Source organism: Eriocheir sinensis, chromosome 30 (genome assembly GCF_024679095.1).
Source record: "Eriocheir sinensis breed Jianghai 21 chromosome 30, ASM2467909v1, whole genome shotgun sequence".
In the NCBI taxonomy this organism is placed as follows: domain Eukaryota; kingdom Metazoa; phylum Arthropoda; class Malacostraca; order Decapoda; family Varunidae; genus Eriocheir; species Eriocheir sinensis.
Genome location: NC_066538.1, coordinates 1,929,926 through 1,944,925, shown reverse-complemented (window position 1 = coordinate 1,944,925; position 15,000 = coordinate 1,929,926). Strand labels below are relative to the sequence as shown.

Below are 15,000 nucleotides of genomic sequence, written 5' to 3'. Positions count from 1 at the left end.
GAGAAGACAAGAGAAAAGGTAGGGATGGAAAAAGAAAAGAAAAACATTGAGAAGATGAAAAAGAGGAGAAAAGAAAAACAAGACAGAAAATAAAGAAAAACATTAAGAAAAGATGAAAAAGAAAAACAGAAAAGAAGACAAGAGAGACGGTAGAGAAGGCAAAAGAAAAGAAAAACACGAAGAAAAGTTGAAAAACAAAAGGGAAAAGAGAAGAAAACACTTAGAAAAGATGAAAAAAGAAGAGAAGAAAGAAAAGGAGAAAAAGAAAAACCTAACTGGACATTACAGAGGCAGCAATACAGCATAAAGCAAAGTAACACAAATGACTGACTGACTGAACCGTTGACTGACTGACTGACTGACTGACTGGCTGACTGGGACACCGGCCGAGGGGGAGGGAGGGAGGGGGGCAGGGTTATCAGACTCTCCCTCTCTGTCTGTCTGTCTGTCTGTCCCTGCGGCGGTGTGTGAGCGCTTCTGTCCTTGCAACACCACCGTCACCACCTTCATCACCACCTTCACCACCACCACCACCACCGCGTTTTTTTTTCCTCGAGGCTTCTTTTGTTTCACTTTGTTTATAAGACGCTGGTAGAATGGATAGGTTAGGTTAGGACCGTTAGGGAGTTAGGTAGATTTGGTTAGGTTAGGTGTGTAGTTAGGTAGATAAGTAGATTTGGTTAGGTTAGGTAGGTAAGGTTAGGAAGGTAGATTTGGTTAGGTTAGGTTGGTAAGGATAGGTTGGTTAAGTTAGGTAGGTAGGTTAGTTAGGAAGGTAGATCTGGTTAGGTTGGTAGATTAATTTTGGAAGGTAGAATCGGTTAGGTTAGGTTAGGTTGGTAAGGTAAGGTTAGGTAGATCGATTAGCTTGCCTTTTCTTTTCTTTTCTTTTCATTTCTTTTGTTTATTTCTTTTCACGTTTATTTTATTTATTGAAAGGAAGGAAAACACGAAGGAAGAATATATAGGTGTAAAATAGCTTATGGGTGACTAATTCAACATCACACTTCTATACACCACTACGAAATAAGACTAATAAAACTACTACTAATAAATGATAGCCGAGTTAACGTATAGGCGATATCATTTTTTAAAGAGTAATTAAAAACATCATTATTCTCTATATATTGATAATTGTATATACGTTCTCTTATAACACGGCTTCCCCATTAATATACCGGTATCTTTCTTTACATAGATTTTTTTCTCGGTAACTAACGAAATTCAATACTAGGAAAATTGTTAACTATTCTTTGTCCGCTTTCGAAACATATGGTAGGTAAAGCAAGTCTCTCTCTCTCTCTCTCTCTCTCTCTCTCTCTCTCATTTACTATATTTATAATGCTTACGAAGGGCGATTATTTCTTTTATATTTGCATTTCCCTTCTTGCTTTTAATATTGCTTGAACGCCACTGAATCTCTCTCTCTCTCTCTCTCTCTCTCTCACACACACACACACACTCAGACACGCGGGCGCAGCACACACCCTTTTCCGAGAGAGAGAGAGAGAGAGAGAGAGAGAATGGGGGAAGAGAGATGGTGAGAAAGACAAGATTTGATGCAATATGGGAGACCAGCAAGAGAGAGAGAGAGAGAGAGAGAGAGAGAGAGAGAGAGACGGACTGTGCTGCCCTCGCTGTCCCCGCCGCCGCCGCCGCCGCCTCCACCACCATCACCACCACCACATCACCGCCGCACCCGTCACCGCCACCACCACGCAGTATGTTAGGTCACCAGGGGGTCGCGGTGTTGAAGGTGGTGATATATTTTACTCGTGGTGATGAGGACGATGGCGGCGGCGGCGGTGGTGGTGGTGGTGGTGATGTGCATGTCTGGACTAGTAGCAACACCACATGACACCACACCTCATCACCACCATACTAACACCACTACTTCATCACCACCACCAGCGCCATCAATACCACCACTGCTGCTGCGATCTTCAACCACCACCACCATACCACACCAAAACCACCACCACCACCACCACCAGCAACCACCATCCCAACACCCATACCCACCACTACATCACCACCACAATTTGGAAACACCACATCACACCACCATCTTTCTTCCCATGGCAACACGTTCTGGTCCCGTGGAGTTGGCAGTGCCGGTCAACTAGGTGGTGGTGGTGGTGGTGGAGGTAGTAGTAGTGGTGGTGGTGGTGGTGGTGCGGCGGACTCCCCACCACCACCATCACAGCCAGTATAGCCAACCAACCCAACCACCTGGTGTCTCGTAACCTCGCAAACTCTTCAGTCCTTTCCCGACTCTTGGTTCCCCGTCGGGCCCAGCCACACACACACACCGGTAGGGGTGAACACATACCCCGTCACGTCTACACACCTCAGAAGCTAGGCAATCGCGGGAGAGAGAGGCGCCAGCAACGTACAGCTTCCCCGTGCGTCCCAGCATAGACTGAGGGCCACTTGGATCTCCCCCCAACGCCCCAACTTGCCGCCGCCCCGAGTCAGTTGCCATAATTCGCAAGCCACCGCCCACTTCGCCCTGCTCTATCCTATTCCCTGACTACACCACCGCTACGCACCCTAGACCATCGACTGCAGGCTGTAAATCATGTCCCGGCGCCGAGGTGAAACAGGAAGGCAGGGCAGTGTGGTAGGAACTGTGGCATATGGTAAAATCGCCTCTCCCTCTGCCCCTCCTCGCTCTTGCTGGGTCCCTTGCTCTCCCGTCCAGCAGCTCCCAGCCTTGTTACCTCATGGCGGCGGGTGTTGGTCGGGCTTTATTTTAGCGAGCACTGCTTTCAAGGTGACTCATAGGGCGGCATGGTGCGCGTGCAAGCAAGATTGATTTGGCCCCGTCACTGCAGACACAAAAACCGCATGCATGGGGGACAGAAGGGAGCGAGACGAGCTGGTGATGGCGGTGGTGAAGCCCTACAGCTGTCCCCGGCCCCCCAGCACCTCCCTCAGACACACCGACAATGCGTTATCAGGGAGATTGTGGGGGCTACGATACCCTATCAGGCCTCCACGCTACCACTCTCCCTCCCTCTCTCTCTCTCTCCCTCTCAGCCAGCCAGCCAGCCAGTCCCTCCCAGCAGTTCCTCGTCTCCCAGCCAGCCAGCCAGCCAGCCCCTTCACCATCACCACCACCACACCTGCGTCGCACACCCTCCTCACCACCACCTAGCACACCTGTATCCCCTACCCCCCTCTCCCCCCCTCACCTCCACCCCTCACGGCGCTGCACCATCACCACACACACGAACGCACACACTCACAGGGAGGGCAGGGAGTGCGTGTGCTTACCAGAGTGGCGACATGAGGGAGACAGGGAGGGAAGGCACGCGGAGATGTCCCCTGTAGAGTAGGAAGGTGGAGGAGGGTGGACATTGAAGCCTTTGACTCCACCCACCACTCCTCCACCCCCACTCTTCCACCCCTTCCTCCCTCCTGCTTGCCTCCCTCCCTCCCTTCCTTCGCCTACCATATGGTACACAAATGCCTGCGCTCAAGGGTACTGCCAGAAAACCACCACCACCACCAGAACCACCTCCACTCACCACCACCTGAAGCATCACCACCACCATAACGACCTCCACCACCACCCGTTTCGTCTGTCATCACCACCACCAAAACCACCTCCACTCACAACCACCATAACAACCTCCACCACCACCAGTTTCGTTTGTCATCACCACCACCACCACCAAAACCACCTCCACTCACCACCACCACCATAACGACCTCCACCACCACCACCACCACCACTATCACCCTTGCACGTGTCACCACCACCACCGCCGAGATTATGGAAGTGCAACCCTCACCACCACCACCACCTCCATCACCACATCTGCTTCCCCATGCTCATCCTTATAATCAATGCAGCCATACACCTTCAAACACTCACTTTCATCACCACCACCACCACCACCACCAACACTATCATCACCACTATCAGCACCGCCTCTCATCAGTGTATGGATTATATTGATGAGGAGTATTGAGGAATTCATTATGTTCTACTGTGTGTGCGTGTGTGTGTGTGCGTGCGTGTGTGTGTGTGTGCGTGCGTGTGTGTCAGTGTGTGTGTGTGTGTGTGTGTGTGTGTGTGTGTTATCCCTATCATTATCATATTCTTCATAATCACCACCATCACCAGCATCATCATCTCCTCCTCCTCCTCCTCCTCCTCTTCCTCCTCGTGCTTAGTTTTTATCTGTCTTATCATGCATTACTCTCTCTCTCTCTCTCTCTCTCTCTCTCTCTCTCTCTGGGTGAATATATGTAATTAAAAACAACTATATCTATATGTAAAATCAGGTAAGGTGTAAAAGGGTACACACACACACACACACACACACACACACACACACTTATTAATACAGCATGATCGATCAACTAACATACTGTCTGAATCATACACTCATTCCTGACTGATTGATTGACTGATTGACCGACTGACTAACTGAAGGCGTGCGTTGACATATGCTGCAAAGACTTGTTTATACTGCAAGAATTATAATTGTATTGACTTAAGGGAAAATAATAATAATAATAACGATGTTGATTTCTGTATTTTTATGGTTATTTCACTACTACTACTACTGTCTACTACTACTACAACAACAACTACTATTACTACTTCTACTACTGCTACTACTACTACTACTACAATCACTACTACTACTACTACTACTGTTACTACTACTACCACTACTACTGACGCATACAAGAAACCAGGAAAATACTGACGAAGAAGAAAAGTATTGATGATGGAAAAAGATATCAAGGAAAATTTGGTCTTGAGGGAGATTTTTTATATTAATCTTTTTACTTATTTATTTATTTATTTTGTGTGGTGGTTATGGTGGTGATGATGTTGATAGTGGTGGTGTTATTGGTGATAGTGTTAGTGGTGGTGTTATAGTTGTTGCTGTTATTATTGGTGTTGTAAGTGGTGGTGGTGGTGGTGGAGGTGGTGTTGAAAGACCTTGTCACTTTGCTATATTTGGAAAACCTGCGTGTTGTTTCGTCTTTAATGCCATGAGAGAGAGAGAGAGAGAGAGAGAGAGAGAGAGAGAGAATTTATGATACATTCGCACCTACTGACTCTGGACATCAATAAATAATTCGGTTATTATTATTATTATTATTATTATTATTATTATTATTATTATTATTATTATCATTATTATTATTTTTTTATGTACTAAGACGTCGTATATCTGAACGGTAGTAGTAGTAGTAGTAGTAGTAGTAGTAGTAGTAGTAGTAGTAGTAGTAGTAGTAGTAGTAGTAGTAGTGGTAGTAGTAGTAGTAGTAGTGGTAGTAGTAGTAGTAGTAGTAGTAGTAGTAGTAGTAGTAGTAGTAGTAGTAGTAGTAGTAGTAGTAGTAGTAGTAAAAGTAAGAACAAAAACAATAATAAGAATATGAAGCACATTAATACAAAAAACAATAGAAAAATAAATTACAGCAATAATAATAATAATAATAATAATAATAATAATAATAATAATAATAATAATAACAATGACAAACAACAAAAACAACAACCTCTGCCGTGAGTAAGCAGGTAAAGCGAGCAGGTTAATTAGCGGCTATCGGAATGCTGCCACCCAGACCTCGATAATGTTGTAAAGAAACTGTCAAATTACTCTCTCTCTCTCTCATCACTTTTGTCATCACTTTCGGCAATATCACTACTACAACTACTACTACTACTACTACAACTACTGCTACTACTACTACTACTACTACTACTACTACTACTACTACTACTACTGCTACTACTACTACTACTACAACTACTACTACTACTACTACTACTACTACTGCTACTTTTCCTTAATTTCCTTTTTTGCTTTCTTTTTTTTCCTTTCCTTCCTTTTGTTTATTTCTTCTTTCTTTATTTCTTCCATTATTTCTTCCTTCCTTCCTTCCTCTCTTTCTTTCTTAGTCTTTCTTTCCTTCCTTTATTCCTTCCCCTTTTCCTTTCCTTCCCTACTTCCTTCCTCCTCCTCCTCCTCCTCCTCCTCCCCCTACTACTATTACTACAACTACTACCACAACCACTACTACTACTACTACTACTACTACTACTACCACTACATGCGTAACCAAATGCAGATAATGGTCAGATTTTAAACTTTCACACAAGTTTGTCATAAGTTTAAAAACCTCTCCTACAACTTTGCCCTTCCTTCCTTCCTTCCTCCCTTCCTCCTCCTCTTCCCTTATCCCCCTCCTCTTCCAGTTCCTTTTCCTCCTTTTCTCATCTTTTCTTCGTACTCTTTTCCTTCTTGACTTCCAGCTCCATTACTCCTCTTTCTTCTTTTTCCTCCACTTTCTCTTCATTATTCATCCTTCTCTTCACCCTCTCTCTCCTCCCTCTCTCTTTTTCATCTTTATCTCTTCATTCTCCCTTCTCTTCTTTCCTTTTCCCTCATACTCGTCGATAATGTTTTCTTTGTTAATCGTCTGTCTGTCTGTTTAACTCACTATTTTCAAGATATCTCCAAAACGAACCCATATATCATTACCAAATTCACGTGGGAACATCGTTAAGTCAGTATCTCCATCTGATAAAAATTTGGTAGGAATCCGATAAGAAATAACTGAATAATGACGAAATAAATATAAAAACCTGACTGGCTGAATAAGTAAGAGCGGCCATATTGTGAGGCTCGCTTGGTGTGCTTTTGAGGGGAGACTAAAGGAAGAGCGTGAAAGCTTCTGCAAAGGCCCTGGTGTTGGCATGTGTGTGTGTGTGTGTGTGTGTGTGTGTGTGTGTGTGTGTGTGTGTGTGTGTGTAGAGGGGGGACTGGACCCTTTTCCGATAAAACCCGATAAATTTTAGCCAATATGCTGGGCCCGATGTATGCTTTGGAATCGGATGTTTAATTTTTTGCGTCTTTTCGTCCCTTTCCTTCTCTTTTCCCTCATCTTTTTCCTTCTTCTTTTCCTTCATTTGTCTCTTTTCCTTCCTTTCTTTATCTTCTCCCTCATCTCCCTTCTTTTTTCCTTCTTTTGCCTCCTTTTCACCCCTTTCTTTCTCTTTCTCTCATCTTCTTCTTTCATTTTCCTCTTTTCATTCCTTTCTTTCTCTTTTCCATCATCTTCTTCCTTCTTTCTTCCTTTTTCTTCTTCTTTAGTTTCTTCTTTCATCACTTTCTTTCTTTTTCTCTCTTCTTCTTCCTTCTCTTTATCTTCTTTTGCTTTTCATCCCTTTCTTTTTCCCTTCATCTTCTTCCTTCTTTAGTCTCTTCTTTCTCTTCTCCGTTCATCTTCTTCCTTCTTTCTTTTTCCTTCGCTTCCTTCCTTATTTTCCTTATTAATTTTCCTTTACTGTTTGCTCTTCTTCTTCCCTTCTATTTCTCTTGCTGTCTTGAACTCATTTTTCTTTTCTTTATTTCTTCCATTAATCTTTCCCTCTTTTCTTTTTTTACTTTTCTTCTTTTTTATTTCTTTTTTTCTTCCTCATTTCCTTCCTTCCTTCCTTCTTTCCTTCCTCCTTCCTTCCTTCCTTCCTCCTCCTCCTCCTCCTCCACATCACTCAACTCTCTATCTCCCACTTTGATAACTCTCTCTCTCCCTCCCCCCCTCTTCTTCCCTCCTCCCCTTCCCTCCTCCTCCTCCCCCTCCTCTTCCTTCCCTTCCCTTCCTCCCTCTTCCCTCAATCCCCACAGGAATACGGATTTAGCCCTATCAAAAGAAAAAGAAGGTAAGGGGAAGGGAAGGGAAGGGAAGGGGAGAGGAGAGGAGGGGAAGGGAGGGGAGGGGAGGGGAGGGGAGGGGAGGGGAGGGGAGGGTTCTGGGTACGATGTGCGGACTCCCAAACTATATTCATTGATCAGAGAGAGAGAGAGAGAGAGAGAGAGAGAGAGAGAGAAAGTAAATATAATAATAATAATCTAGCAAAAAGTAACTTATATATATACACTTAAAATTTTACCTCCCCTTCTCCCCTCCTCCCTTTTCTCTCCCTTTTTGCCTTTTAACCTCCCTCTTTTCTCCCATTCCCTCACCTCTCTCCCCACTTCTTTCCTCCCCTTCCTTCCCTTACTCAAATCCTTCTTCCTTCCTCTCTTTCCTTTCCTCCCTTTTCTCTCCCCTCTCTCCCCACTTTCTCTCCCTTCCTCCTTCCTTTCTCCCCACTTTCTTCCCTTTCTCTCCCTCATTTACCCCTCTTCAGACTCCTCCCTTATCTCCCCTCACCCCAGCTTCTCCCTTTCTCCCCTTTCCTCCTCTCTCCCCTCAATTACCCCTTTTCAGACTCCTCCCTTTCCTCCCCTCACCCCATCTTCTCCCTCTCTCCCCTTTCCTTCGTTTTACATTCTCCTGTTAACCTCCCTTTCCTTCCTCCCCTTCTCCCCACTTACTTATCTCCCTGAACCCCTCTCCCCCCCTCTAAGTCAATCTCCCCTTTCTCCCCTCTATCTTCCTGTCTCCCCCTCATTCTCCCCTCACTCTTCTTCTTCCTTTCCCTCCCTTTCCTCCCCTCACTCCCTCTCACCCTTTCCTCTCTTCCCTCATTCTCCCTTCACTCTTCTTCTTCCTTTCCCTCCCTTTCCTCCCCTCTTCTCCTTTCACCTTTTCCTGCACTTTTTCTCCTCCCCTCATCCTTCCTTCCTTTCCTGTTCCTTTTCCTCCCCTCGTTTCCCCTCACCTTCCTTCTTTCCTTCTCCCCTCACTCTCTTCCTCTTCCTCCCCACCTATCACCTTCTCTTCCTTCTTCCCCTCTTTCCTCTCCCCTCCTCAATCCTTCCCTCTTCCCCTTCCCTCCTCTCCTCAACCCTTCCCTCTTCCCCTCCCCTCCTTACCCCTCCCCAACCTTAACTCTCTCTTCCCATCTCACCCCTACCTCCCCTCTCTCTTCCCCTTCCATCCCTCCTCCCCTTTCCCCCCCTCCTCCCCTCTTTCGAGTGACCTAAGGAATCTGTGACCCGCTTGCCGTGAAATGGAGGAGCAGAGGGCAGGCTGACCTTGTTAGGGAGGAGGAGGAGGAGGAGGAGGAGGAGGAGGGGGTGGAGGAGGAGGAGGAGTAAAATTGTGAGGCGAGTGGAAATGGACCTCCGATTAGGACCAGGATTAAAACAGGAGGAGGAGGAGTAGGAGGAGGAGGAGGAGGAGGAGGAGGAGGAGGAGAGTGGCGCCACCTAGGAAGGAACAGACGAGGTTATGGGAGTTTCTGGTCTTCCGAAGAGTGGTGAGGCGCCAGTCCTCCTCCTCCTCCTCCTCCTCCTCCTCCTCCTCCTCCTCTATTATTCCTCCTATTTCTCCTTTGTCCAATGCTCCTCCTCCTCCTTTCTTTCCTTCACCTCCTCCTTCTTTATCATTTGAGGTATTTATCTTCTTCCTCCTCCTCCTCCTCCTCCTCCTCCTTCTCCTTCGTTTCTATATTATTTTCCATTCCTGTTTTATTTTGTCTTCGTTTTTCTTCTCCTTCTTCTTTTTCTTCTTCCTTCTATTTATCTTTCTCCGTTTTTCTTCCTTTATCAATGCCTCCTTTTCCTCTTTTTCCTCTTCCTTTTTCCTATTTCTTATTCGTCCTTTCCTTCTCCTCCTCCTCCTCTTCTTCTTCTTCTTCCTCCTCTTCCTCCTCCTTATAATTTTCCTTTGGTTACCCTCTTCTTCCACATCATCTTCTTTCCTCTTCTTTATTACTCCTCTTCTTCATCTTTAATCGTCTCCTCTTCCTCTTCCTCTTCCTCCAACTCCTCCTCTATGCTTTTTGTGCTGAGTTTTCAATTTTCATTTTTTTTTTAACTTTTTTTCTTCATTTTTATTTTATTTCCTTTTTTTTTGTTTTTTTTCTTCATTTTTTGTTAATTTCTTTCTTTGATTTTTATCTCTTCCTCTTTCAATAATAATAATCAATAACAACAACAACAACAACAACAACAACAACAACAAGAGAGAGAGAGAGAGAGAGAGAGAGAGAGAGAGAGAGAGAGAGAGAGAGAGAGAGAGAGAGAGAGACCACAGCAACTATACAAGAACGAAAATAAAATTGTCTCTAAAGGAAAAATACAATGACATTACATGATGCTGGAGGAGGAGGAGGAGGAGGAGGAGGAGGAGGAGGAGGAGGAGGAGGAGGAAGAAGAAAAGGAGGAGGAGGACGAGATGAATGAGGAATAAGAAAAAGGAGGAAGAGGAGAAGGAGATAGAGATAATGGAAAAGGAGAGAAAAAAAAACAGAGAAAAACATAAATAAAAGAAATAAGAAGAAGAGGTGGAGGAGGGGGAGGAAGAGACAGAAGAAGAATTAGAAAAAAGAAGACAAAATAATATACAAAAATGATATGATATAGAAAAAGAAGACGAGGAGGAGGAGGAGGAGGAGGAGGAGGAGGAAGAGACAGAAGAAGAATTAGAAAAAAGAAGACAAAATAATATAGAAAAATAATATGATATAGAAAAAGAAGAGGAGGAGGAGGAGGAGGAGGAGGAGGAGGAAGAGGAGGAGGGTGAACAATTTCCTGAGGTATTCGGAAACAGTAACCAATAATTTCTGTATCATAAGTTAAGTCGCGTGAAGGTAATATTTCTCTCTCTCTCTCTCTCTCTCTCTCTCTCTCTCTCTCTCTCTCTCTCTCTCTCTCTCTCTCTCTCTCTCTCTCTCTCTCTCTCTCTCTCTTCACACAAGCCCAAAAGGGACAGCATGAAGACTTTATGGGTGAGAGAGAGAGAGAGAGAGAGAGAGAGAGAGAGAGAAGGAGGGTATGTAGGGAGGGAGGGAGGGAGGCGGAGTGAAGTATGTAGGAGAGAGCAAGGAAGAGGAAAAATAGAGGAGGAAGAGGAGGAGGAGGAGGAGGAGAGAGGAGGAGGAGGAGGAGGAGGAGGAAAGGACAGCGAAAGGTTAATAAGAAGGAATGGACACGGGGTTAAACTAAGAGGGAAGGAAGGAGGGAAAGAAGGAAGGAAGGAAGGAAGGAAGGACAAGGTGAAGAAATGTAGTGAGGAGGAAAACAAGAAATAAATTAAATGATGAAGAAAAAGAGGAAGAAAGGAAGGAAGGAAGGAAGAAAAGAAGGAAAGGAGGAATTGAAGGATACGGATGAAATATAGTAAAATAGAGAGAATAGAAAAAACAAATAAAATAAATAGGAAACAAGAGAAATAAAAAAAAGGTAGATAGGAAGAAGAAGAAATGGAAGAAAAAACACGAGAGGAGGAAATGAAGAAGAAAAAGAAATAAAAAAAGGAAAAAGTCAACACAGCAGAGAAAAAAAAAAAGCAAAGAACGGAGGAAAGAGAAGAGAAAAAGAGTAAAAGAAGGAAATGGGAAAAAAGAAAGAGAATGAGAGATACGCGAAAAGGAGAAGAAAAAATACGAAAGAAGGAAATGAAGAAGAAAAACGAATAAAAAAGAAAAAGGCGAGGAACAGGAAAAAAACAGGAAAACAGAAAAAAAGAAAATTAGAAAAAATGAAAAAAATATAAAATGACGAAATAAAGTGAAGGAAAAAAAGAGGAAAGAAAAAAGGGAAAAAAATAGGAAAACAGGAAAAACAAAGAAAAAAAACATAAGAAAAAGAAAAATACAAATACAAATCAATAATGCCGAAGAAAATATTAAAGAAGAAAAATTAAAAAGAAAGGATGAAGAAAAAAGGAAAAAGACGAAAGAAAATAAGGAAAAAGAGGACAAAAGGAAAGAACTAAAAGATAATACAATACAAGCCCATCAGGAGGAGGAGGAGGAGGAGGAAGAGGAAGAGGAAAAATGCTATGCGGGAAAACACTGCAGGAAGATATAAAGAGGAGGAAAAAAAGAGGAAAAGAGGAAAGCCGAGAATACAATAGTTACTAAATCATGGAATCTTTCTGAAGAGGAGACGTTGCATGCGAAGAGGAGGAGGAGGAGGAGGAGGAGAAGGAGGAGGAGGATATTTGTGTCTATTATCTGATAGGAAAATATGATACTTGTAAGAGAAGAAAAAAAGAAAAAAAGAAGAAAAATAACAAGAACGAGAAGAGAAAGAGGAGGAAAAAAGGAAGAAAAAGAAGAAGAGGAAGAGGAGGAAGAAAAGGAAGAAAAGAAGAAAAATAACAAGAACGAGAAGAGAAAGAGGAGGAAAAAAGGAAGAAAAAAAATAAAAAGAGGAAGAGGAGGAAGAAAAGGAAGAAAAAGAAGATAATCAGTTAGTCAGTCAGTCACTCACTCAATCAGTAAGTCAGTCAATCAGTCAATCAGTCAGTCAACCAGTCATTGAGTTAGCCATGAACTCGGTCAAATAGTCAATGAATCAGTCAGTCAACCAGGAAGTCAGTCAGTTAATCAGTCAAACAATAAATCAATCACTCAGTCAGTCAATAAGTCAATCAGTCAGTCACTAACCAAACTAATCAGTCAATCAGTCACAAACCCAGTCAATCACCCAATCAGTTAATCAGTCAATCAGTCAATCACTATCCCAACTTGTCAGTCAGTCAGTCAATCACCCAGTCAGTCAGTTAGTCACCCAGTCAGTCAGTCAGTCAGTCAGTCAGTCAGCCACCAGGAAACACCATAGACACACACCCAGTCAGTCTATCACCCAATCAGTTAGTCAATCAGTCAATCACTATCCCAACTTGTCAGTCAATCAGTCACATATCCAGTCAGTCAGTCAGTCAGTCAATCAGTCATTCAGTCAGCCACTAGGAAACACCACAGTCACACACCCAGTCAATCTATCACCCAATCAGTTAGTCAGTCAATCGGTCAATCACTAACCCAACTTGTCAGTCAATCAGTCACACACCCAGTCAGTCAGTCAGTCAATCACCCACCCAGTCAGTCAATCAGTCAATCACTCAGTCAGTCACTTAATCAGCCAATCAATCACCCAGTCAGCCAATCAGTCAATCACCCAGTCGGTCAGTCCATCACTCAGTCAACCAGTCAGTCAGTCAGTCAGTCAGTCAGTCAGCCACCAGGAAACACCACAGCCCAGGGTGGAGTAACGCGGAAATGCTCCTCAGCGCACGCCCACGGGGTAAAGGGGGGTGCGGGGAGGACGGGGGAGGGGGGGAGGGACAGGTGTTGGGGGGGGGCTTAATCAACGCGAGGGAAGTTACCTGGTGCATTGTGGGACCCTGCCGGCGCCCCTCCCCCCCTCCCCTTTACCTGTCTCGAGCTTGCTGTCTGTCTGTCTGTCTGTCTACCTGTGTGAGTTGGTTAGTAAGTCAGTCAGTCAGTCGGTAAGTCGGTCTGTAAGTTTGCCATTCAGTAAGTAAGGCAGTCGGTAAGTCGGTCTGTAAGTTTGCCATTCAGTAAGTAAGGCAGTCGGTAAGTCGGTCTGTAAGTTTGCCATTCAGTAAGTAAGGCAGTCGGTAAGTCGGTCTGTAAGTTTGCCATTCAGTAAGTAAGGCAGTCGGTAAGTCGGTCTGTAAGTTTGCCATTCAGTAAGTAAGGCAGTCGGTAAGTCGGTCTGTAAGTTTGCCATTCAGTAAGTAAGGCAGTCGGTAAGTCGGTCCGTAAGTTTGCCATTCAGTAAGTAAGGCAGTCAGTAAGTCGGTCTGTAAGTTTGCCATTCAGTTAGGCAGGCAGTCAGTCAGTCGGTCGGTAAGTCAGTCTGTAAGTTTTTAGGTCAGTAGGTTTGCCATTTGGTTGATAAGGCAGTCAGTAAGTCAATCAGTCAGCCATTGTTAGTAAGTCAGTCAGTAGATTAGTAGGGCAGTAAGTCAGCCATTCAGTCAGTCAGTCAGTAAGTTAACAAGTCAGCCAGTCACTCACCCAACCAGTCAGTCAATCAGTCAACGAGAAAATCAGTCCGTCAGTAATTGCATCATAAGTCAGTCAGTCAGTCAGTCAGTCGATCAGCTCTTTAAACCTCCCCAAAAACATCTTTAAATTCATCCTCAGCAACATCACCAAGACTATCTGAAAACCTCTAAAAATGTCAGTCAGTTAGTCAGTCAGCCACCCAATCAGTCAGTCAGTCAGCCAATCAGACATTTAGTTACCCAGTCAGTCAATTCTTCAGATCCAAAACAGCATCTTTAAACCCACTTCCAGCAACATCACCAAAACTATCTCAGGACCTCAAAAAGTGTCAGTCAGCCAGTCAGTCAGTCAGTCAGTCAGCCAATCAGTCAGTCAGTTACCCAGTCAGTCAATTCTTCAGATCCAAAACAGCATCTTTAAAACCATTTCCAGCAACATCACCAAAACTATCTCAGGACCTCAAAAAGTGTCACCCAGTCAGTCAGTCAGTTCTTAAGATCACCCCAAACCTCATTTTTAAATCCATCCCCAGCAACATCACCAAAACTATATCAGGACCTCAAAAAGTGTCACCCAGTCAGTCAGTCACTCAGTCAGCCACATTTTCAGATCACCCAAAACTTCATCTTTAAATCCATCCCCAGCAACAGCCCCAAGACTATCTCAGGAGCTCTAAAACTGTGTCTCTTTAAGCACATCTTCAAGTCTTTAAGAGGCGACTAAATCTGGAACAGCCGGCGAGACACTTTCCCCTCAACCTAAAGAGATGAGAGAGGAGGAGAGAGGGTAGGAGGAGGAGGACACGAGGCACAGGTAAATAATTAGTGACAGACCAGGAAACGCTCAGGTATCTTGCTCAGGTTGGGTACACACGAGGCTGACGAGAGAGGAATAAAGAGGTAGGATAATTTTACACCCTGAGGAGAGGAGAGTGCAGCCAGCTTCATCAGAGACCGCCATGTTGATACCCGAAGGCCCCGCGAAATTCAAATAGAGGTTGACACGATAGAGTTTTGAGGAGATAGAGAGAGTAAGGATGAGAGAGAGAGATTGCAAAGAGTAAAGGAGAGATAGAAAGCAAAGAGAAAAGATGAGAAACAGAAAGTAAAGAGTAAGAAGGAGAGACAGAAAAAGAGAAGAATACGAGGATATGGATAAAGAAGAAAGGGGAAGAGAAGCGAGAACAAGAATGAAAATGAAGACAAAAACATAAATCGAAGAAAATGAAGAAAGGAAATAACAGGAAAAGAGGAATAGAAAAAATGGTGGCGATTTCCAAGAACTAGAAGAAGAAGAAGAAGAAGAAGAAG

The 15,000-nt window shown here is 44.1% G+C and overlaps 1 protein-coding gene across 10 annotated transcripts in view; it reads right to left on the bottom strand.

Annotated features, from left to right (window-relative positions):
* Positions 1–15,000, bottom strand: part of LOC127005431 (muscleblind-like protein 2a) — a 229,880-nt gene that overhangs the window by 169,939 nt on the left and 44,941 nt on the right. For 5 of the 10 annotated variants that reach the window (XM_050874269.1, XM_050874277.1, XM_050874278.1 and 2 more), the window contains exon 1: positions 2,351–2,514. The exons of 1 other annotated variant lie outside the window; for it this stretch is intronic. The gene's annotated coding sequence lies outside the window, so the exon portion shown is untranslated. Of the gene's footprint in view, positions 1–331; positions 583–2,332; positions 2,515–2,552; positions 2,882–15,000 lie in introns of those variants that run through there. 4 more of the 10 variants (XM_050874272.1, XM_050874270.1, XM_050874273.1 and 1 more) reach the window with 4 other exon arrangements.